The sequence below is a fragment of the Centropristis striata genome, chromosome 6 (genome assembly GCF_030273125.1).
Source record: "Centropristis striata isolate RG_2023a ecotype Rhode Island chromosome 6, C.striata_1.0, whole genome shotgun sequence".
Lineage (NCBI taxonomy): Eukaryota > Metazoa > Chordata > Actinopteri > Perciformes > Serranidae > Centropristis > Centropristis striata.
Window position 1 is genome coordinate 41,051,589 of NC_081522.1, and position 25,247 is coordinate 41,076,835.

The 25,247-nt window shown below is 37.1% G+C and overlaps 1 protein-coding gene across 1 annotated transcript in view; it reads left to right on the forward strand.

The window, feature by feature from the left end:
• The window catches only part of LOC131973745 (transcription factor SOX-6-like), a 215,551-nt gene that overhangs the window by 23,080 nt on the left and 167,224 nt on the right, over positions 1-25,247 (forward strand). The window contains exon 2 of the mRNA XM_059335806.1: positions 11,322-11,396. The gene's annotated coding sequence lies outside the window, so the exon portion shown is untranslated. The remainder of the gene's footprint in view (positions 1-11,321; positions 11,397-25,247) is intronic.

Sequence of the window (25,247 nt, forward strand, 5' to 3'; positions counted from 1 at the left end):
TGTGTCTTTTTATTGGTTATTATACGTCAGTTTTGGTCATTATATGTATTTTTTGGTTGTTTTGTGTCTATTTTTTGGTTAATTTGTGTCTTTTTTGGTCATTATACGTCTTAAATGATAGTTTTGTGTCTATTTTTGGTCATTTTGTGTCTTTTGATTGGTTATTATACGTCTTTTTTGGTCATTATATGTCTGTTTTGGTAGTTTTGTTTCTATTTTTTGGTCATTATACGGCTTTTTTGGTAATTTTGTGTCTTTTGATCATTTTGTGTCTTTTGATTGGTTATTATACGTCTTTTTTGGTCATTATATGTATTTTTTGGTAGTTTTGTGTCTATTTTTGGGTCATTTTCTGTCTTTTTTGGTCATTATACAGCTTTTTGGTAATTTTGTGTATTTTTTAATCATTTGTGTCTTTTTATTGGTTATTATACGTCTTTTTTGGACATTTTACGTTTCTTTTGGTCAGTCAAGGTTTTTTTATCTTGGTAAGAACCAAATAATTGTCAGGTCACTCTGCTCGAACCAGTTCATCTGGTGGCAAAAAAGGCTGGCAGCTTTAATTTATCTTGTTTTAAGAGTTAATTTCTTATTTGAAGTGTTCAACATGCTTATTTCTAGATTTAATAATCTTAATTTAATAAATCTTGTCAGGTAAATTATCTGTCCATGCAGCAAGATCATTTCCCTCAGATTTACTGTTTGATCTGGTTTTTACACACCTTTTTTAACAGTGTAGCTGTGTAATTACTCTCTCAGACTGAATATCTGACCTCTGAAGGCTAAAAGTGTGTTTCAACTAAAGCAGGAAAAACAACCTGTGTGTGAATTGAAAGATGCAGATGAATGGTGCGTGCAGCAGCGAGGAGATCTCTGCAGATCAGATCTGTTTGATTTCTGTCCTGAACACGAGCTGTGGACACATGTGGGAGGTGGGGGTAGAAATAAAACATTTGATATTTATTGCCCCCTCAGTTTCTCCTGTGTGTTTTTAGAAGCCGTCCTCCTCCTCCGTGTTTCACCCGGCAGCAGATTTGTGCGCTGTCCTCTAAATCATTTCCCTCTCTCGCAGATTGCTCCCTGCTGGAATATTGGCCTGACAGCCGTTTTTCTCCTCCTCCCTCTGCTCCCCCAGTGGACTCATTTACATTTATGCACGCAGCAATTAATTACAGGCTGGCGCTGGCCTTGTAAATTAGAGGGAGCCGAGGTCGCCTCATTATTGGCCCTGACAGTTAAAGCCTTGTTCGGGTCGTGACAGGGTTGACTCCGGGCCGGGATAGAGGGAGCTCCGGGATAGAGGGAGCTCCGGGATAGAGGGAGCTCCGGGCCGGGATAGAGGGAGCTCCGGGCCGGGATAGAGGGAGCTCCGGGATAGAGGGAGCTCCGGGATAGAGGGAGCTCCGGGCCGGGATAGAGGGAGCTCCGGGCCGGGATAGAGGGAGCTCCGGGCCGGGATAGAGGGAGCTCCGGGCCGGGATAGAGGGAGCTCCGGGATAGAGGGAGCTCCGGGCCGGGATAGAGGGAGCTCCGGGATAGAGGGAGCTCCGGGATAGAGGGAGCTCCGGGCCGGGATAGAGGGAGCTCCGGGATAGAGGGAGCTCCGGGATAGAGGGAGCTCCGGGATAGAGGGAGCTCCGGGCCGGGATAGAGGGAGGGTTAGGGTTAGGGTTAGGGTTAGAGGGAGCTCCGGGATAGAGGGAGCTCCGGGCTGCTTGGCTGCTCCTCAAACATCTGATATAACTTTACAGCAAATTAAGGAAATTTACTTTCTTGATGAATTTGTTATTTTGAGCTATAAAACCATTGGAAAAGCTTAGTGCAGCCTTAATATTCTATATTCTGTCAGCAGCCTCAGGTCATCATCAATAGTGGAAAGTAACTAAGTACATTTACTCAAAACTACTGTACTTAAGTACAATTTTGAGGTACTTTATCTGGATTTTAGACCTTTTTTGCAGCGTGTAATAAACAGAGAAACAAGCCCAACAATAAGCCGTCTCTTAACGTTGATGGGCTCCTCTTTACTTTTTCCGTCTTTTTTGGTCATTTTACGTTGTTTTTTTTGGTCAGTTTGTTGTTCTAAAGTTTTTTTTTATCTTGGTAAGAACCAAATAATCATCAGGTCACTCTGCTCGGGCCAGTTCATCACTGCTGGCAGCTTTAATTTATCTGGTTTAAGAGTTAATTTCATCATTGTGTCTTTTTAGTGGTCATTTTTACATCTGTTTTTAGTAATTTTGTGTCTTTGTTTGGATCATTATTTGTCTTTTTTAGTCAATTTGTGTATTGTGTGTAAAATAAGAAATGAACCCTTAAAACAAGATAAATGATCTAACATTTCTAAATCTAAAGTTTTTTTCTAAATCTTGGTAAGAAACAAATAATTGTCGGGTCACTCTGCTCGGGTCAATTCATCACCAGTAGCTTTTTATTTCTCTTCACTCTGTCTACTTTTACCTCCTAACCCTTATAGTGTGCAGCCTGAGGTCATTGTGCTGCTGCTGTCAGGTCTTTAGGGTTAGGGTTTCTGTGTGTTTTGGGGTCTTTCCTCTAAATACTAGTGGAGGTTTTCTATAGAGGAGTCAGGAGGAGACTTCTCACGGTTTTGGCCTTTTCATGCGAAGACGCTGCGACTCTTTCCGGCTCCGTCCCTCGCAAGGCCGTCCTTTCATTTTGTGTCTTTTTATTGGTCATTATATGTCTTTTTTGGTAGTTTTGTGTCTACTTTTTGGTCATTTTGTGTCCTTTTGGTCATTTTTTGCCTTTTTTGGTCATTTTGTGTCTTTTTATTGGTCATTATACGTCTTTTTTGGTAGTTTGGTGTCTATTTTTTGGTAATTTTGTGTCCTTTTGGTCATTTTGTATGTTTTTTTGGTCATTTTGTGTCTTTTTTTGGTCATACATTTTGAAACGTTTGGTCATTGTGCTGCTGCTGTCTGGTCTTTAGGGTTAGGGTTTCTGTGTGTTTTGGGGTCTTGTGGAGGTTTTCTATAGAGGAGTCAGGAGGAGACTTCTCACGGTTTTGGCCTTTTCATGCGAAGACGCTGCGACTCTTTCCGGCTGCGTCCTCACAAGGCCGTCCTTTCTTCTCTGTCACGCAGCCGTGTGTTTGTGCATACCTTAGCAGCTGGACAAAAGAAGCAGCCAGAGATCCTATTCACTTGTGCCTTTGACATTCACCTCTTGTTTTTACAATCTTTCCAAGGCGCGCTGTTTGCACAGTGCAGCAGGCTTTGTCTTGAAGGAGCGGGACAATGGGAGCGCCATAATGTAATCTCCTCCGGGTGAGGAGGTGCAGATGTATATGTGCTAGTGCTTGCCCCTACCAACCCTCTGCCCTTTACTTTGTCCATATTTCATGTTAACAGCGACTCTGCAGAGAATACATGTTGTCACTTCACCTCTCTAATGTTCTCCTGGGGCTTTGTGAGGGAACACAAAGACTTCTCACTCATGCAAACATCCCTTCCCTCATTCCTCTGATTAAAGCTGCTGAGAGCAGCAGCGGCCCACCCACATCATATCTGAGCCACAAAGCATCTATACTGAAACATTATCTATCCCCACCTTCAGCAAGTCTTTTATCAGCCTCAACACAACCGCACACCGGATCAGAGTTCTGCTGCTGCAGAGCTGCTTCTGGTCTCCTTCAGACCTCCACAGAGACAGAGTCAGTCTGAGTTTACAGCAGGGGTCTCTAACTCACATTACCTGCAGGGGGCCGCTGGAGGCAGTATCACAATGACCAGAAAAAGATACAAAATGACTAAAAAAAAGACACAAAATGATTAAAAAAAGACACAAAATGACAGAAAAAAACCTAAATGACCAAAAAAGACACAAAATGACAGAAAAAAACCTAAATGACCAAAAAAAGACACAAAATTACTTAAAAAAAGACACAAAATGACCAAAAAAAAGAGACACAAAATGATTAAAAAAAGACACAAAATGACTAAAAAAAGACACAAAATGACCAAAAAAAAAGACACAAAATGATTAAAAAAAAGACACAAAATTACAAAAAAATACACAGAATTACCAAAAAAGACACATTATTGAAAAAAGACACAAAATGACAAGAAAAAAACTAAGTTACTTAAAAAAGACACAAAATTACTAAAAAAAAGACAGAAAATGACAGGAAAAAACCTACATTACTTAAAGGAACAAACTTACCAAAAATACACACAATTATTAAAAAAAGACACAAAATTACCCAAAAAAGTAATTAAAGGGACCTTCCACACACAACATGGTAAAGTGCCATTCATATAAAACTCAGAAAAAAAGACACAAAAAGACGTAAAAAAACGACCAAAAAACACATAAAAACACACAAAAAAAGACAAAAAATTCTTAAATTCAGATTCTTAAATCTAGAAATAAGCACGTTAAACACTTAAAATAAGAAATTAACTCTTAAAACCAGATCAAGTGTTTATATATGTTGGTAAGAAGCATATAATTGCAGTGAACAGCAGCAGAAGTTAGTGTCTGTAGAGCAACAAGAGGAATGTTCCCTGTTGGTGTGGTCCTCAGAGTCAGCGTGAGCTATAAGCTGATGGTTTATGGGTCAACTGGAGCTCATTGTGGTGTAATTGTCCATATGATTAGCTGGGAGGACTGGTTCCTATGGTGATTAGCTGGACTGGAGGACTGGTTCCTATGGTGCAGACGTGGAGCAGGCAGCCTCATGTGGAGCTTCTGTCTCATAGACTTCCATTGTTCCGTCCTCGGCTGCACAAGTGGCACTGACAGCTGCAACAAGACAACATTTGGACTGAGCGTGTTCTGCAGCCTGAATGTGAGCATTCATGGTGCAGGTGCAGGCTTCATGTAATCCAGTGTGTCTCCTGGTCTGCTACATATCTCCACCTCTCCTGTTACTATCTGAGATCTCATGTCACGCCTCACATTCTGCACAGCACAACCTCTCTGCACTGCAAAAACTACAATCTATAAGTAATATCTCAGATCAAAAGGAGATATCTGATTATTTTCTGTCTGAGAAGATAGTTCTTCTTAGTCTTTTTATTTTAGACCGTTTCACTTGTTTGATGTAAAGACTTCACAGCTTTTGCCTTATTTCAATTTTTAAGAAAAATATTCTACATACAGATAAAAATATTTGCAGCTGTATGAAGAAAATGACCAAAAAAAGACACAAAATCGACCTAAAAGAGACACAAAATGATCAAAAGAAGAAGCCAAAAATATACGCAAAATTACCAAAAAAGCCACAAAATTACCAAAAAAGGACACAAAATTGACCAAAAAAATACGCAAATTTACCAAAATAAGATGTAAAATGACTAAAGAAAGACACAAATTGACCAAAAAAGATGCAAAATGACCAAAAAAAAATACAAATTTACCAAAAAAGATGCAAAATGACTAAAAAAAGACATAAATTGACCAAAAAAGCCACAAAATTACAAAAAAGACAAAAAGGACCAAGAAAATACGCAAATGACCAAAAAAAGACACAAATTTACCAAAAAAAGATGCAAAATGACAAAAGAAAGACACAAATTGACCAAAAAAGACGCAAAATGACAAAAAAACACACAAATTTACCAAAAAGACACAAAATGAATAAAAATTACCACAAATTTACCAAAAATAGATGCAAAATGACCAAAAAAAGACACAAATTAGTGTTTAGTTTGTAGTGTGACTTTGCTGGTTTCTATAAATATAATGACTATCATATCATAATGTGAAGATGGCTCTAGCATTTACTGATTATTAATTCAAGAATATTTTTACACATATTGAGAAAATAGGTCACGTGTATTTCATTAGAATCAATAAAAAATCACTTGTTATCAGTCAGAATACACTAATTCTAAGGTATTTGTGGTTCATTAGATTAGATATTTTTACTGGTTTTGGAAAGTCTTGACAGGACACATTTTAGTGTTCCGTTGGCAGATAATTATGATATTTTTAAGCAAAACACACCCGATTTTTGTACTTTTCCCCTTGTTTTTGAGAGAGCTGGTTTTAGCAGCGTGTCCTTTCTCTTGGCTGCTCTGAGCGTCTTCTCCAACAGGTGTTCTCCTGCCGGTTGGAGAACATGTGGTGGTGTTCAGCAGCTGGACAGACAGACAGACAGACAGACAGACAGACAGACAGACAGACAGACAGACAGACAGACAGACAGACAGACAGACAGACAGAAAGGTAGCTGTTACTTCCTGCAGTTGTCAGGAGGAGAACATGGTTTATAGCCTGGACACTCCTTCATTTCACCTCCTGCAGAGACTGATGACACTTTATATAATCATCTGCATCATGTAGAATGGACAGAATCAAATACTCACATGTGCATAAAGAAAAACTTTCATGATATGATTTCACATGAAGCCAAAAGATCACAAGAGTTAATAATAATAACCATCAGCTCTGACTCTGTCTCTCTGCAGCCTCACTTTGTTTTTTTATCCTCATATGTACACTGATAAAAAGGTTTGTTAAAAAAACCAGATCAAACAGTAAATCTGAGGGAAATGATCTTGCTGCATGGACAGATAATTTACCTTGTCAAGATTTATTAAATTAAGATTATTAAATCTAGAAATAAGCATGTTGAACACTTAAAATAATAAATGAACTCTTAAAACAAGATGAATTATTTAACACTTTCTGTGAGTTTTTTGTCTTTTTTGGTCATTTTGTGACCAAAAGAAGATGTAAAAAAAACCCACAAAATGACCAAAAAAAGACACAAAAAGACCAAAAAAAGACACAAAAAAAGATATATAAAGACAAAAAAGACTCAAAAAAGACCTAAAATGACCAAAAAAAGACACATAAAGACCAAAAAAGACACAAAAAAGAGACAAAAATACAAAAAAGACACAAAAAAGACCTAAAATTACCAAAATAAGACACAAAAAGACCAAAAAAGACACAAAAAAGAGACAAAAATACAAAAAAGACACAAAAAAGACACAAAATGACCAAAAAAAGACACAAAAAGACACAAAAAAGAGACAAAAATACAAAAAAGACACAAAAAAAGACCTAAAATGACCAAAAAAGACACAAAAAGACCAAAAAAGACACAAAAAAGATACAAAAATACAAAAAAAGACACAAAAAAGACCTAAAATGACCAAAAAAGACACAAAAAGACGTAAAATGACCAAAAAAGAAACAAAACCCCACAAAAAAGACACAAAAAACACAAAAAAGACAGAAAAAGACAAAAATATACCAAAAAAGACACAAAAGGGTTTTTTTATCTTGTGTAAAATGAAAAACTCTCTTGCTCTCATTTCACATGAAGCCAAAAGATCACAAGACTTAATAACTCTCAGCTCTGACTCTGTGCATTTCTTCTGTCTGCAGCCTCAGTTTGTTATTTCACCTCGTGTATATATATATATATGTATATGTATATATGTATGTATTTAATGCTGCTGGAGCTGACAGGGTTAATATTCTCATGTAAGAGCTTGAAAGCCGGCGGAGCAGTTCTTTAAATCTATATTCATGAACTTTCCTTCTGCCACACCCTCAGTGACTGTAGTCATAGTAAAACTCCTGCTAGTTAAAATAACAGAACACATTTAATATCACCGTGGTCCTGCACCACGCCTTCATCCTGCAGCAGGACTGGAACACACATTTACATATATTACTCATACTATGTATGCACAATTCACACATATGGACATATATACAGTGTGTCTGCAGACATGCAGGGCAGGTTTTCTGCAGAGCTGCACTGCAAAAACATGAAACTCACCAAGTATTTTCTTCTAATATGTAGCAATAGAATCTTAATTATCTTGTTTTAAGTATAATTTACCTCCTGACCATAGCTGCATGTGCTTATTTTAAGAATAAAGTGTCTTTTTTGTCTTGTATAGTTAGTAAAACTTCAAAAAAGTAATTTTGTCACAAAATGAGTGAATAATCTCTTCACAGGGATTTCAGTCTTGACTAAAGCACTAGAAAAGACACAAAATTACCAAAAAAAGACACAAAATTACCAAAAATGAGACAAAAAGACTAAAAAAATACACAAAGAGGCAAAAAAGACACAAAATGACCAAAAAAGAAACCAAATGACCAAAAAACACACACAAAATGACCAAAAAGACACAAAAAGACGCAAAATTAACAAAAAAAGACACAAAATGAACACAAAAAGGACAAAAATATTATTATTATGTAAGTAAATGAGTGAATAACCTCTTCACAGGGATTTCAGTCTTGACTAAAGCACTAAAAAAGACACAAAATTACCAAAAATGAGACAAAAAGACTAAAAAAAGACACAAAAAGACAAAAAAGACACAAAATGACCAAAAAAAGAGACAAAAAGACCCCAAAAAGCAAAAAAGGACACAAAATGACCAAAGAAGACACAAAAAGGCAAAAAAAGACACAAAATGACCATAAAAAGATGCAAAAATGACGGAAAATGAACAAAAAAAGACAAAAATATTATTATTATGTAACTAAATGAGTGAATAACCTCTTCACATGGATTTCAGTCTTGTGTAAAGACTTGTTTTTAGGATTGACATTGTGAGCTTTTTCATGCTTTTCAATCTCTTCAACTGTTGAATATGGTGAGTTTTTACCTCAAATATTGGCTCCAGTTGAGAGTTTTAGTTGCATGAAGTTTAAATGATATTTCAAAAGTATTTTCTATCACCAGTATCTACCCACAGATACTGGAATGAGGAAAAACATGCTAGTTTCAAGTATTTCTGCCTTATTTTAATGTTACTACAGTCGGGCTTTTCAAGCCTTAATTGCTCAAATATTTGGATTTATTTTAAGACATCATTGTTTTTTCCAGTTTCTACATATTTTTACTTATTTAAATAATTCTTGCAGAGAAACATTAACTGACTGCACTGGCAGATTTAATAATCTGACTTGTTTCGAGCATGCATTTGCTTGATTCTGGTGATTTATTTCTTGTTTTTGTCAGTTGGTTTTTGCAGTGTGTGTGTGTGTGTGTGTGTGTGTGACTCTGTGTGTGTGTGTGTGTGTGTGTGTGTGTGTGTGGACAGCCAGCTGTCTCTGTGATTACCCAGCATCCTCCAGGTGTCAGATCGGCCATCTGCAGATGAGTGGCAGGACGAGTGGAGCAGAGGAATGGAGGGAAGAGAGAGAGAAGAGAGAGAAAAGAGAAAAGAGAGAAAAGAGAGAGAGAGAAGAGAGAGGGGGGTAAGAGAAAGAGAGAGAGAGAATAAGTGGTTGTGCAGACATCTGGAACGTGTTCAGACGGGTCAGATGAATGAAGAGGTGGCGCTGCGAGTCTTTTATTGGCTTCTTCTGCTGCTACGGAGAGAAAAAAGAAAAGAAAAAGAGAGAAAAGAGAGAGAGAAGTTTGATCCAGCAGCAGAATGTTTACATGGTGTTTCTGTCGACTGTTTGTTCTCATTATTATTATCTCAGGAGCGTGTGTGAGTGTTTGAGCGGCTGTTAATTGAGCCCTGAGAGGAGAACCTCCCAGAGAGAACCATCAGCTGATTACAGAACCAGAGATCACACGTTCTCTTTCTCTTCTTCGTTCTTCTCTATTAGCCTCAAATCTGTGGAATCAAAGACCAGTTTGTCTTCTCTTTGTACCACTCACTGCTTCTAAAGGAGGAATAATGGGATTCTGTCTGTCTGTTTCTACCAGCTCCTCTCTTCATCCTCCTCATCCTCCTCATCCTCCTCATCCTCCTTTAATTAGCCACCTCCCACTCTCTTCCTCCTTTAATTAGCCACCTCCCACTCTCTTCTTTCAATTAAGACTCTTCCTCTCTCTCTCTCTCTGGGCCAATCAGAGCGCCTCGTCAGCACTTTGACCTCTTTCATGTTATTATTTGTTCTGTGTGTGTGTGTGTGTGTGTGTGTGTGTGTGTGTGTGTGAGGCTATAATCAGCTGATCAGCTGGTCTCAGAGGGTCTGTTTAAGACCTCCTCACTGATAAAAAGGTCTAAAAAAACCAGATAAAACAGTTTTTTTGGTGTTTTTTTTGTATTCTTATGTCTTTTTTGGTCATTTTACGTCTTTTATTGTCTTATTTTTGTCTTTTTTGTCTTTTTTGTGTCTTTTTGTGTGTCTATTTTGGCAATTTTGTGTCTTTTTTAGTCTTTTTGTGTCTTTTTTTCTTTTTTTTGGCAACAAATGATGCTTAAACTATAAAGTCTGATATCAATCAATGAATTTAAAGTCTGTGGTGATAGAGACGTGTGCTTGTTTTTATTAATAAGGCTCATTATGTTTTAATATTGTGTTATATTGCACTTGTTGTATTGTAAATGTTTTGTGTAGAGTTTTGGCTGCTGTTTTGGCAAAAAGTCTCTGTTGAAAAAGAGATTCTGAATCTCAGTGGGACTTAGTGTTTTATCTGGTTTTTACTTGTTCTTCTTTTGTTTTTACTCCTTTTTTGCAGCGTGGCTTCTTTTTTTTCTCAGTGTTTCTGTCGTTGAAAGTCAATTTAATTACATTTTTTGAGCAAAAATACCAGCAGAAACCAACAAAACCTGCTGTTTCTCTGCTGAAATGTAGTTAGAGTGACAATATCTCTATAGTATCTGCAGCCTGGACACTTTATTACTACACACTACATGACTATATAAGATATAAGACTGAATGTTAGTGTTGAAACATTAGTTTTGGGTGAAATGTCCCTTTAACCTTCTGTTACTGTCTCTGATGTTAACGAGTCAGTTTTAACCCTTAAATGATCCATAAAATACCTTAAAACTATTATTTATCATCCAGTTTGTTTCTGACAAACCTTGCTAGGCTCCTTTTACATTAAAATATTTAATATTTTTGTATGCTTTTTGGCTCGTTTTCAATAAAAACAAAAGGTAAAATGAATGATATTAAATACATAACAGGTTGTTGTGTTAGCTGACTATTACTGAGGGCTTTTAGAAGATATCTCAAATTAATGTTTTATTTTATTATTAACCATAATAACATCTATGCTGTTACGGCTCAATTATATATTTCACTAAATATTGTTTTATAATCTTATATTCTAACTGAAACAACACCAACGTTATCATTTTCACCAGCGAGTTTTATCATTTAGTGAAGTTTATTTGTTGTTTTATTTTATTTCAGTAGAAGTTCCTGATGGAGTCAAACAGGCTCGATGCAATAAACTGAAGTTTTGTGGTAATTTGATGCATTTGCACTCATTTTTATGTCTCTTTGGATGAAATCGTCTGATGAATGATATTGTAGAGTTGTATGAATGTTAATAAAGATAATAATAATACGACTCAAAGCTGATTGTGAGATAAACACGTTAATAATGAAACTTTCTGTGTTTTCTTCAGGAGACGTTCATGAATGTTAAAGTGAACCTCCAGTGAGAAGAGAAGAGGCTGTTGGAGCTGAAGTCTCTGATTTCTGTAAGTTATATTTAATATTTATTTATTATTATTGAACTTTAACGCTGCTGACGGCTTCGTCTGCTTCTCTTTCCTCCGTTTGGCTCCTTTTTATTGATTATTGACAACAATCAGCAGGAAATAATAATAATAATAACACAGAAACACAAACACATGATGGGTTAAATGAAGCAGAGTGTGTGTGTGTGTGTGTGTGTGTGTGTTTGTCTTTATATAGTTGTGAGGGCCAACCCTTGGCAGAACGCCAACAGTGTGAGGACATTTGCATTTGTGAGGACATTTTTCCCGGTCCTCACAAAGAAAATGCTAGCATAGCCTCTAAAGGCCTTAATTAATCAATCTATATGAATTTCAGGGACGGTCCTAACAGAGATGGTAAACCCTGAAATGTGTGTGTTGGGCTAGGGGAAGTGGTGGTCCTCATAACTATATAAAGACATGTATGTGTGTGTGTGTGTGTGTGTGTGTGTGTGTGAATATAGAGCGTTGAAAGTTGTGTAGTTTTCTATCAAACCTACACTGTAAGTTGTATTTTTTCAAGATTAATACAAATATATTCATATATATATATATATATGTGTGTGTGTGTGTGTGTGTGTGTGTGTGTGTGTTGAAATGCATCTAGAAATAAACCAAATAAGATGCACATCAGAAGAGTTTGATGAATGAAATACAAGAAAATGTGACAAGAGAGAAACTAAAGCAGACACAGATTCACTCATTAATAATAGAGTTTTCAGATAAAGACGATAAATTAACTCACTTTTTTACCTGAAGTCACATTCTGTCAATCAAATGTTGTATTTAATAATCTCATATTCACTGTCGCTGCAGTTTTTGTGTCTTTAAAGCAACAAAATGATTAAATATCGGCGTATAATCTCATACTCATACTGAACTTCTTTTAAGCATTTCTAGAAATCATAATTGATTTAGATTAGAGTATAAGTCTAATAATATTAATATTAATCTAAACAATTAAAATGAAAGAGAAGCATGTGTTAGCAGAGTGTGTGTGTGTGTGTGTGTGTGTGTGAAGCCTGTAGACTGTAGTTCCTATGACTCAGAGCTCCAGTGGGTCAGATTCTGCCTCAATAGAAGCTTTCAGCAGCAGAAAGAGTCTTTAGAGTGTGAGGCGTCTCTCCAGGAGGCTCCACCTCCTTTAATGGAGGAGTAATACAGACTGGTGGAGGAGTAATACAGACTGGTGGAGGAGCTGGAGGAGCTCTGGTCCACATGAAGCTGGTTCTCCTGATGGATCCAGCAGCCACCAGATGTTTCTGACCATCTGGTTAATCCTCCTGTTTAACATCACTTAGTAAGGCCTCTAGAGCGGTGGTTCTCAACCTGGGGGTCCCGGCCCCAATTGGGGTCGCAAGATGATTTCTGGGGTTCATGTGTTTTAGTCTTTTTGGTCATTTCATGTTTTTTTTTGGTCATTTTGTGTCTTTTTTAGTCATTTTGTGTCTTTTTTTTATAATTTTGTGGTCAATTTGTGTCTTTTTTTAGTCATTTTGTGTCTTTTTTTGGTCATTTTGTGTCTTTTTTGGTCAATTTGTGTCTTTTTTTGGTCATTTTGTGTCTTTTTTGGTCATTTTGTGTCTTTTTTTGTAATTTTGTGGTCAATTTGTGTCTTTTTTTGGTCATTCTGTGTCTTTTTTTAGTCATTTTGTGTCTTTTTTTTGGTAATTTTGTGTCTTTTTTGGTCAATTTGGGTCTTTTTGACGTCATTTTTTGTCATTTGGGAGTCAATTTGAGTCCTTTTTTGCTTAATTTTATGTAATTTTTTGGTCATTTTGTGGTCTGACTGGTCTGGAGCTGGTCTGACTGGTCTGCAGGGCCTCTAGATCAGCAGTTCTCAACCTTTTTGAGTTGCGACCCCCAATTTAACATGCATGTTGTCCGCGACCCCCGCTCACTTTATATTTTATTGCTACTTCACTAAGTCCTTTGCTGTCAGTTTAAAGGTCCATTCTGCTTGGAGCCAGAGCAGCTATGTGGAGCATCTTCTGCTGGCAGATGTTATTTAATGTCTTTACAGCCGTATAATAATCCAAACAGAGATTATTATTAATGAAGGCTGCTCTCTGTGTTTCCTCCACTAATCGCTCTGCGTCTGAAGAAAGGAACTGTGTGGTTGTCGGGGAAAACCGGAGCACTTAGAGCTTTTAATTCCATCAAACTGACTTAATTTCATCAGTTCATCTGAAAAACTTGAAATCGCATTATTGTGTCTTTTAACATGCGATTGCTTTTGAAATGTGATTACATGGCGGTGAGATGACAAGTGGAGCCTCCTAACGAGGTTAAAGCCTTTATAGGGCAGAGATGTGTCGTGACAGCAACAATATCAGGTCTCTGTTGAGTTACAGGGACCACGGGAAGGACCAACATTTACTGCACATACATACATATATCTATCTATCTATCTGTATATATATATACATACATATCATTTTATTTGTCCGTGGCCATGAACAGTGTTGCCAACTCCTCAGTAAGGAGAGTAGCTATTGGTTGTCTAAAAAGTCTCTAGAAGTCCTTAAATGACGTCATCACCTAATTTGCATAATTGACCATGTGCATGTAGTTGTAATGGACGCTGTAGACCAGGGGTCTCACACTCTAATTACCTAGGGGCTGCTGGAGGCAGCATCAAAATGACCAAAAAAAGACACAAAGTTACTAAAAAAAGACACAAAATGACAAAGAAAAGACACAAAATTACTAAAAAAGACACAAAATGACCAAAAAAAGACATAGAATTACCAAAAAGACAGAAAATTATTTAAAAAAGACAGAAAATTATTAAAAAAGACACAAAATTATTTAAAAAAGACAGAAAATTATTAAAAAAGACACACAATTATTTTAAAAAGACACAAAAACACAAAATTATTTTAAAAAGACACAAAATGACCCAAAAAGACACAAAGTTACCAAAAAAGACAGAAAATTACCAAAAAAAGACACAGAATTATTAAAAAAAGACAGAAAATTACCAAAAAAAGACACAGAATTATTAAAAAAAGACACAAAATTATTTAAAAAAGGCACAAAATTACCAAAAAAAGACACTTGCGTTACGTTACGTTACGTTACGTTACGTTACGTTACGTTACGTTACGTTACGTTACGTTGCGTTGCGTTGCGTTGCGTTACGCTACCTGTGCTACTCGCTATATAGACCTTGTATAACTTTGAACGTTACCTTTTACGTTGATGTTCTAAGAGGATCTGACAGGATTTGATGCCTTGTTGATGATTCAAAACAAGTCGACAATAACGTTGTGTGTTGTTGTGCTCACACAGTGCCAGTAGAAATCATTAGTGGTGCATTGATATTAATGATCATGTGAGATTTGAATGGATGTAGAGGAAACTCTGGTGTTTGTGAGGTTCTGATCAGATCAGCTGGTGTCTGATGATCACTGTAGAACCAGGTTCCTGTTGGTTCCTGTTGGTTCCTGTTGGTTCCTGTTGGTTCCAGTGTGTTGATGTCGGAGCGTGGAGAACCAGCTCCACGTTTATATTTGTGCATTGAGAATCAGTTTCATAAGGAGAATGAGGTTATTGAGCTGTGCAGTGTGTTATTCCAGCATGGCATGTAGAGAAAGAGGAATCTCCATCTGAACCACCCATGCTCAGTGAGAATCCTGTCTGAGGAGCAGTGAGACGTTTGAGGACAGATTCTTCTGTTAGCAGCTTTGTTGTTGCTGCACATGAGTAATGCTGTAATGGCAGTCATTTGCAAAGAGTTAGAAAAGTACAGCGAGCAGCCGCTGGGCTGATTTGTGGTAAGCTAATGAGCTAATGAGCTAATGAACTCACTGAGGTTACCTGTTTGCTTCCCACAGGACAATGTCCCTCTGCAGTGTGTCTCTGAAGTGGACGGTGGCAGTGAGAGACGAATCAGCGCTGCTAATCAGCAGCGGCTAACAACGTTTACTGTAGTTTCTCAGTATTTAACCTGATGCTAACAGTCAGCTGTTGTGTCTCCTCCAGCCTGGACATTCACCTAATTGATCTGATTTGTCCACACGTATGAAATGTCCACTTATGTCCAGAGGAGACAGAATGCCTCGCTAATGGTGGGAAAGAGAGTCGGACACGCTCTGAGCCGGGACATCAGCAGCACGGGGACACATTCAGGTCCTTTACTGCAGTAAAAGTATTAATACACACTGTGAAATGACTCCACTGCAGTAAAAGTCCTGCATTCAAAACTTACTGAAGTAAAAGTACAAAAGTATCAGCATCAAAATGTACTTAAAGTATCAAAATTTAAACAGTTTGAACAGTCCACTTTAAACAGTAGACACAAGTCTTGTGTATCGGTGTATTAATCCACGTTTCGATAGGTCATATAGTTTTTTATCAATCCCTGTTCAATGACCATGATCATTTTTGGAGAAATTCTGAGATTATAATGGGTGTGTATTGCACCGAATGTTCGTGTCACAGTGTGTGACATCATCGCCAGAGTGTAGAGGGAGAGAAAAAACTGTCAAAAAATACATTTGAAAACTGCGCTCCAGGCCGCAAATTCCACTCTACAGAAATAATTTATACATAGAAACGTAGGAAAATTAGTCTTCTCCCTCACAATCCTCTGGTAAAGCTGTCAGAGTTATAGTTTGGGCGTAGGACGCACAGATGCACCACCAACACCACCAACAGCCTCATTGGCTCCCATATTAAAAACGCAGGGAGATTTCTGAAAAAGGGAGATGGAACAGTTTTTTCAGATGGCTCTAACAAAGCTATTTTTTCATTTTTCTTAAAAAAAAAAAACATATGTAAAGGTTCAGGAAGAACACAGGACGCTCAAAGTGAAGTCGGATCAATGATAGGTATTATGGTTTTGCCAAAAATGCTTTCTGTTCGAGGCCAGAAATTCCAGTCTGTCCACCTCTGACTGCTGTCACTGTGCTATAAGATTCCACAGCGGCAGTTAATTCTGTTGATTGCTCTGCTCTGATTGGTCGACCGCAAAGCCTTTGATGCTTTGATGTGATTACAGTTACAGATACACACAAATGCGCGTGCAAGCGCGCACACTCCTCCAGATACACATGTTTCTCACACACACACACACACACACACACACACACACACACACACACATTTTGAGGTTAAAGGTCATTGGTTGCTGTATAAATAAATACTTGTAAAGGAATGCTTGTTGTAGGTGTGCTCCTTGTATATTATATAGTATCATAACATTACTAGTATTAATTGTTTGAAATCTCTGAAGAATCTCATCATAGTGTACACACACCGGCAGTAGTGGCCCTTTCACTATTTACCCAGAGGACATTTTCTAGTTTGTGTTTGTGCTTCATGCCTGTTAGTGTTTTGCCCATTCATGGCCCATCAGCATAACGTCTGATACCATCTGGAGGGTTTGAAGCTGCTGGTAGAGCAGCAGGACTGGTAGAGCAGCAGGGTTGACAGAGCAGCTCCAGCAGCGTTCCTCTCCACTTAAACATAAATCCTGGGAGCCAGAGCGATCCAGAGCGATCCAGAGCAACCCTGGTGGCTTCCTCCCAAACCACCCACCCAGACTTAGAGCCACACACTCTCTCTCTCTCTTATTGCCCCTGAAAGGAGGCCTGCTCTACGTATCATCTCCCCTGAGCTCCATCCTGCGTTGATCCTCCGTCGGCAGCAGAAGAAAGCATCGTGGGGCTGACTCACTTTTTCCCTCTTCGTCTCTGCTGCTCTGTCCAAACCACAGAGCGGCAGCGGCTTCCTGGAGATGAGCGCTTTTGTCTGTAGTGTGACCGCTGCGGCTTTAGGCAGATCCTCCTGAGATGAGGTAATGCTGAGGCTGGATGAGGCTCTGGATCTCCACTCTAACCTTTGATGTAACTAGCGGGGGAAGGGCTGCTCCTCTCCCAGACACCCTGCTGCTCTGACACTAGTGCTGATGGTGGTCTGCTCTCTTTCTGCTGATCTGGATCATTTGTTTCAGCTCACCAAGAAGAGCTTTCTGCTCTTTGGCTCCCAAATAACTCTTCGTTTTACCACTTATACCTTTTATAATTCACACACATTTAGTTTTGACTTGACTGTTTTGACTTGTGATTTGTATTTGAACACTTAAATCACTTAAATGTCAATAACTTGCTGTAGCCAGTTGTATTTATAGTTGTAAAAGTTGTTAACTCTCTAACTGGCTTGAAGAACCACTCTGCTACACAAAGCAGATAGAAAATGCCTTTAAAATAAAATAGAATAGAATAGAGAGTAGAATGCCTTTATTGTCACTATACACATGTACAATGAGATTGGAGAGCTGCCTCCAAAAAGCAGTGCAACAATAAATAAAATACATATAAAATATAAAAACATACACAATAAACATACACAATACTTAGGCAAGTGAATGTAAAGAGGAAAAAAAAGTAAAAACAGAGGCAGAGAAGAAAGGGAGGTGATGCTGGAAGGGGAGGTGAATGATGCTATTTAGTGTTTATAAATATATTGCACGTTGAAGGACAATTTATTGCACAAATTATTGCACATTGCCAGTTATAGTATATTTAAAAAAGAAGAAATATTGCACGGTAATGAAGTCCATATGAAAATCAGTGCATATGCGAGTTTAGGGTTGTTATTGTTTTTGGGAAGAAATCTATATAAAAAGCATAAAAAAGCATATAAATTAATAAAGGTGTACAGGTGGCAGTGGTAGTGGCAGCGGCAGCATGCTAGAATAACTTTTATCTTCCAACTGAACTGTTGGATGTTCAGTTGTCTAATGTCAGTTATTAGTGGAGCCTGCTTCACTTTAGTGTCAAAATGCATCCAAATGCTGCTTCTTTTTACACTTTCACTCATCTTTGAAAAGGAGACACCCGTAGTCAGCGTCCGCAGCTCCCACGAGTTCTTTTACTAACCAGAAAAGTTAAAAAAAATAAATAAAAAGGAAGAAGAAGGTGTTTCTTCCTCTGAGAGGAGCTGGAGATCATGGAGCTGCTGCTCTTCTCTCTGTGGCTGCTTTGATGAGTCAGCAACTCATTATTCCTTCGTTTAAAGTTCTTCCCAGGTTGATCTTGTTTTCCAACCAGAGGAATCAGAGTTTGGGGGGACAGGAGGAGATCTCTGGTTAGCCCCAAAACGTTTCAACAGTCAGTCAATCAACTCAAATAGCTTTTAATGTCATAGTTAACTAAATCTCTTCTTAAAACACACCTCTTCTCGTTGGCTTTTAACACCTAGTAGAGTGTTGATTTTATGATTTTTTTGTTTTTATTTGTATACATGCATATTATGCAGTACATGCAGAATATTTTACATTTTATTTTATTTATTTTTATCCCATTTTTTATTTATTTTTATCTTATTGCATTTTACTGTTCTATAGTTTACTACATCTCTTTTAATTTGATTGTATAGTTCCAATCCACTTTATTTATATAGCACAATTGTAGCAAACACAAGATTTCCAAAGTGCTGCACAAACAATAAATAGATAACACAATACAAAGTGCTGCTGCATAAGGAGCATAGTTATGACAATCATAACACAAAACAACATGAATAAAACATTTAAAAACGCCAAGTAGAAACAAAAACCACTACATGTGATGTAATTAATAAGATAAAAATAAATAAATGACTACTGAAAATGCTATAAAGTTATAGGTGAGGTAGATAGTACGTCTTGCACATATGAGTTGTATTGCACATGTCTGTTTTATTGCACATTATAATGAATTGATCCTGTTGAGAGTTCTAACGGTCCAGAGGAAGAAGCTGTTCTTCATCCTGACGGTTCTGATTTTACCTCCTCTCTGCTGCTGGAAATATTAAAGTTTGTCCTCAGTTGTGTAGCTTTAATGTGAGTGTGATAGTATTTAATGCATTGACTGATATAATATCTAATAATAGACCAGATTATTAGAAGGATTCAGTGACATCCTGAAGTTAGTTGGATCAGTTTCCTCAGTTTCCAGAACATTAAACCAACCACACACACACACACACACACACACACAGACACACACACACACACACACACACACACACACACACACACACACATTCTTGTACTTCTATCTTTGTGAGGACCTCATTAGAATAGTGAATTCCCTTGCAAGGTTATAATAGTTTGGGATTTTTCATTAGTTTTAGTTTTAATTTTCATTGTGAATTTTTGTCTTCAAATTCAGTTAGTTTTGATTAGTTTTTAGAGTGAGTTTGCTAGTTTTAGTTTAGTTTTTATTAGTTGTAGTGTTTTGTAATGGGGTATTTGTTGGGTGGGAGATTAAAAGAGGTCACAGTAAATTTTGCCTTTATTTCCTTTGTCTGATCCATCTTCATTATGTATGAAAAAAGTTGACAAAGACAAAAACGAAGGACATTTTCACTATAATTTTAGTTAGTTTTGTAACCACACAATACAGTTTCAGTTAATTATCATTATCATGTAACCTTTAACCCTTAAAACAAAGTCTGAAATCTCAAAAAAAGCCTTTAAAGAAGTAAGGACCGGCCGAAATGTCCTCACTTTGCAAAAATGTCCTCACTCTGTTGGTTAAAAACGTGTTCTGGTCCTCACTATGTAGGAAGTACAAGAACACACACACACACACACACACACACACACACACACACACACACACACACACAGACACACACACACACACACACACACACGCACACACACACACACACACAGCCAGAGACGGAGTTGGCAGCAGCAACATGTAGTGAATCAGAGAAACGTGTTTCAGGAATTCTGTCTAATGACTTTTTCATGAAAGTCTTGTAACCTGCTGCCATGTTTGACCAGAAACTACTGAAGTATAAAAGAACATTGTTTCTATTTCTTTAGACATTAAGTCTCTCTGGATGTCAGAACTAGAAACTCTCACATATGTTTTAAGAATTTATCAGTAATTGTAACAAAATCTGCTCCGTTAAACATCAGTTTGCAACAATCTTACCAAAGATATTTCAACATTTCTGGATGTGAAGATTCATTTTTTTCCCGTCTCTTTCTTCATAGATAGTGTTAAATATTTGTTTCCACTCAGATTTCACAACTGGCAATAAAAAAAAAGTTTGTGTGTGCAGAAACTGTGAGTCAATCAGTCGAGACAATAAAAAGATTACATTTTAATTAAATAGATTTCAGAGCTATGAGAAGATAAAAGTAAAAATGAATTGAAATAATTATAAAAAAAAAAGAAATAAACTAGAATAAAAACTGGATAAAATCTATAAAAAGACAAAAACAAATAAAATCGATAAGAGGAATAAGAATATAAAATAAGACAATTAAATACAATCAAAAAATAATAATTTACAGCATAAATACAATAAAAAATAAATACAATTTTAAACACAACTGAAAATGACCTTTAGCAAGGTTCCTATTGGTGTTTTTATACTTTATAGCTTGTTTTTCATGTTTGTTCATTTTCTCGGTGTTTTACAATGTTGTGATGCTTTTATTTTGAAAAGGTGCCATCCAGTGTTAACCGAGTGCTTTAATTTTGAAAGGTAGTGACAGGAAATAACAGGTGGAACTGTAAAATGAAAAACAAACGGTAAATAATGAGTGAGTCGTAATTCATAAATACAATAAAATAAGTGAATAAAATAACATAAAAACAAATAATATCTATAAATAATTCTTAGTGAAATGTCAGGCTGCATTGTTATATTTTAGAATATTAGAGTGATTATTATTATTGATCGTCCCTGTTGTCTCCATGTGTCCTCGCGTCTCCGTGACAACTGTTCTCTGTTCTCTCTGTGGAGGAACGCTCCCGACTCACTGACATTAAGGCTAATTGCTTCCTGTTTTAACTGTGATGGGTGGTGGGGGTCAAAGGTCAGGGTCGGGGCTGCACCTGGTCCTCGGGTCGCCGTGGTCCTCCACGTTATTGTCTCCAGCAACTCGCTGCTGCTCCTCTTTACATTCTTCAACATGCCGGAGCTGGAAGAGAAACGTTGTTTTCAGCTGTTTGGAGCCTTCAGCTCTTCATCAGACAGCTGAGTTAACTCTTTAGTGTCTGGATGTTTGTCTGTGGCTGGAGTTAACTCTTTAGTGTCTGGATGTTTGTCTGTGGCTGGAGTTAACTCTTTAATGTCTGGATGTTTGTCCGTGGCTGGAGTTAACTCTTTAGTGTCTGGATGTTTGTCCATGGCTGGAGTTAACTCTTTAGTGTCTGGATGTTTGTCTGTGGCTGGAGTTAACTCTTTAGTGTCTGGATGTTTGTCTGTGGCTGGAGTTAACTCTTTAGTGTCTGGATGTTTGTCTGAATGGGCTGAAGAATGAAGGTATGACACAAAACACCTCAACAGAGTCTGGATCCTAAAGTCCAGGATCCTTCCTTGGTGCGATTCTTCCTTTAGAGTCCTTCCTCTCTCTGGTAGATGGCCCGGGGGAGGGGGGTAATATTTTGAGGAAAAAGTTTACGAGATTAAAACGGCAAATCTACAAGAAAAAAGTTGTAGATTTATGAGATTTAAACCGGTGAATCTGCCTGAAAAAACGTTGCTTTTCCCCCCACTTTTTTCTCATAAATCTGCAACTTTTTTCGTGCAGATTTGCCACTTTAATCTAGTAAATTTGCAGCTTTTTTCTCGAAATACTACTCCTCTGTCTGTCTGATCTGCTGGTTTCAGTACATGCAGCATCACGGAGTAGTCTCCTCCCTGATTAGATTTGTGCCAGCTCTTAACAAAGCAGCTCTAATTGAATCCACTGAGGCTCATTGTGGATCACATCGTTCCTGCTTAGCTTCAGAAGCCGCCGAGCCATTAGAGTCCTGGACGCCGATACTAATGACTCCGTGTTCTCAGAGCTCACTAGATAACAAGTGGACAATTGAGCAGTAATTTGTGCCATGAATGACTTTTTTAAACGTTATTAACCTTTGAGAGCAGACAGAGAGGAGAAGCAGCTCCACTCACTTTAAATGTGTTTAATTAAATAAGGAACAAAGTCATAATGTTTTCATTCAGGATGAGATGAGAGCAGAGAAACACACAGCTGATCCACTCATTTAGAACCAAAAGTACATTTACTCAAGTACTGTACTTAACTATCATGTTGAGGTACTTATACTTTTACTTGAGTATTTCCATTTTATGTAACTTTATACTTCTACTTCACTACATTTATCTGACAGCTTTAGTTACTTTACGGGTCGAGATTTAACATAAAAACATGATACATTTAAACTGATTAACATGTTTATAAATTAAACCACATAAAGTATATTAAATAGTTCATATGATCGCTACATTGACAGCAGTAAAACGCTGTTTACATAAATGCATCAATAATATTCATCCAAAAATATATTCAGAATATATAAAACAATCTGAGTGTACTTTTACTTTTGATACTTTAAGTACATTTTGATGCTGATACTTTTGTACTTTTACTTCAGTAAGTTTTGAATGCAGGACTTTTACTGTAGTGGAGTCATTCTGCAGTGTGTATTAGTACTTTTACTGCAGTAAATAAAGGATGTGAATACTTCTTCCACCTCTGCCTGAGAGTAGAATAGAAGTAGCTACAGTAGAATATGCAATGAAAAACACAAATATAGATATTTCCTAGAGCTCCTCAGACTGCTGCATGCATACATAAAGTTGCACATTATGTATTTGTATAAACTTCTCTACAGTTTTACTTGTATTTAATATGCAAATGAAGCTTTATGTAATGCTAATGTTGGTGGATTTAGGAGATAAAAGTAGACAAAGTGAAGTAAAATAAAAATCTTGTGTATCTTGGTTGTTTCCACTGGTCTGACATCAGAGACATGATGAGGAAGCAAAATGGACAAAAATGTCAAAATTGATGATGAAATGAAGAAATTATGTTTTTGATGCTGATACTTTTGTATTTTTACTTCAGTACATTTTCAATGCAGGACTTTTACTGTAGTGGAGTCATTCTGCAGGGTGATATTAGTACTTTTACTGCAGTAAAGTATCTGAATACTTCTTCCACCTCTGTTTGAAGGTTTATTTAGTTCCTCTCCAGTCAGTAAATCTCCTGTTTGTCTGTCTGGCACTGAGCTGTGTCAGTGTTTGGTTATAAGTCTCTGATCAGCTGTGACCCAGTGGGACGCCGAGGAGGAGGAGGAGGAGGAGGAGGAGGAGGAGGAGGAGCAAGAGGAGGAGGTGTTAGCTCTGGCTGCGTCCTCCTCTGACACCTGTCCGTCTGTAATCACCTGAACCTCCTCTGACCTGTCGCTGTGTGTCACACACTCTATCCCTTAATCCTCCTCTTTGTTCTCTGTCACCGTCGATTAGTCAGCTAGCAGGAGTCACAGCACCTCCTCCTTAATTACTCCCTACTGTCAAAACCTCCACAAGCTCCAGATAATCCAGACTTCATCACCTCCAGACTAGAAAACAAAGCAGCGTGGAGCCCTACTGTACATTTACCTCTAAAGTTCTGGCTGTAAACTCCATGAGGCCAGTTTCAGTTTGATGATGATATACCAAGTAAAACTGGAGACAAGCTCAAATAGATTTAGTATCAAATGATAGAACTGGATGGAACCCTCTTATATGGTAGATTTGACACCTTTGGTCACATTTGACACATTTAACATTCTTTATTGAGCATGATAGTGTTTTGAAAGTTAAAAAAAAGATTCAAAATCACATTTTATGCTGGACTAAAGGACTAAAAAAGACACAAAATGACCAAAAAAAGAGACAAAATGACTAAAAAAAGACACAAAATGACAAAAAAAGACACAAAATGACTAAAAAAAGACACAAAATGACCAAAAAAAAACCACAGAATGACTAAAAAATACACAAAATGAACAAAAAAGACACAAAATGACTTTCAAAGACATGAAAAGCATTCAAAAATGGACAAAATAGCCCTGTAAGACGCCATAGAGTTAACTGACTGTTCATGTGTGAGTCTGTGCAGCGTGCATCAACTTTTACAGCAACTCTTTTCATAATTGATACAGTTTTTGTTATTATTTATAAGCAAACGTTCCCAAAAATCACATTTCCAGCTTCTTAAATGTGATTATTTGCAGGTTTCTGAGTTATCTATGATAGTAAAGTGAATATCTTTGGATTTTGAACTGTTTATTGGACAAAAGAAATCATTTAAAGTGGGTTTTTTGGCCTTTTTTTTTTTTTTACTACTTTATACAAACTAAATGATTAACTTCATTTAAGAAAATAATTGCTCATAAAAATAATAGTTAGGTGCAGCCCTGGAAGGTCAAAATATCAAAGTGTAAGCTTTAAAATCTTAGTGATTGAATTTCTCTCTATAAGTTGAGAATTCTTTTAGTTTTTGTTATTATTAATAATCAAAAGTGCCCAAAAATCACCTAAATGTGATTATTTGCAGGTTTCTTACTTAATTCTGATAGTAAAGTGAATATCTTTGAATTTTTAGCTGTTTATTAGACAAAACAAAGAATTTAAGTGTTGTGTTTGGTCTTTTTTACTACTTTCTACCAACCAAATGATTCACTTTATTCAGAAAAACAATTGGCTTATCAATTGCTCATAAAAATATCAAAATATCACACTGTCAGCTTTAAAACGTTGTATTTTTTAAGTAACAGGACCCCGTGGTTAATGTTTTTCTATAAGTTTTGGACATTCTCTGACCAAAAAGTTGAGAAAATCTTCATTTAAACATAAAAACTCCCTAAAAGCAGAAACATATTGAGTAGTTGAAGGTGTTCCAGGAGAACATGGAGTCAGAGGAACTTCGTGTAGCTGGTGTCTCCTCTCATCAGATCAGATTAACAACAGGAACTCTCTCTTTTCTCTCTGTCTGCTCTAAACCTTCTCTATTTTTAACAATAGGATTTCACCACCACCACC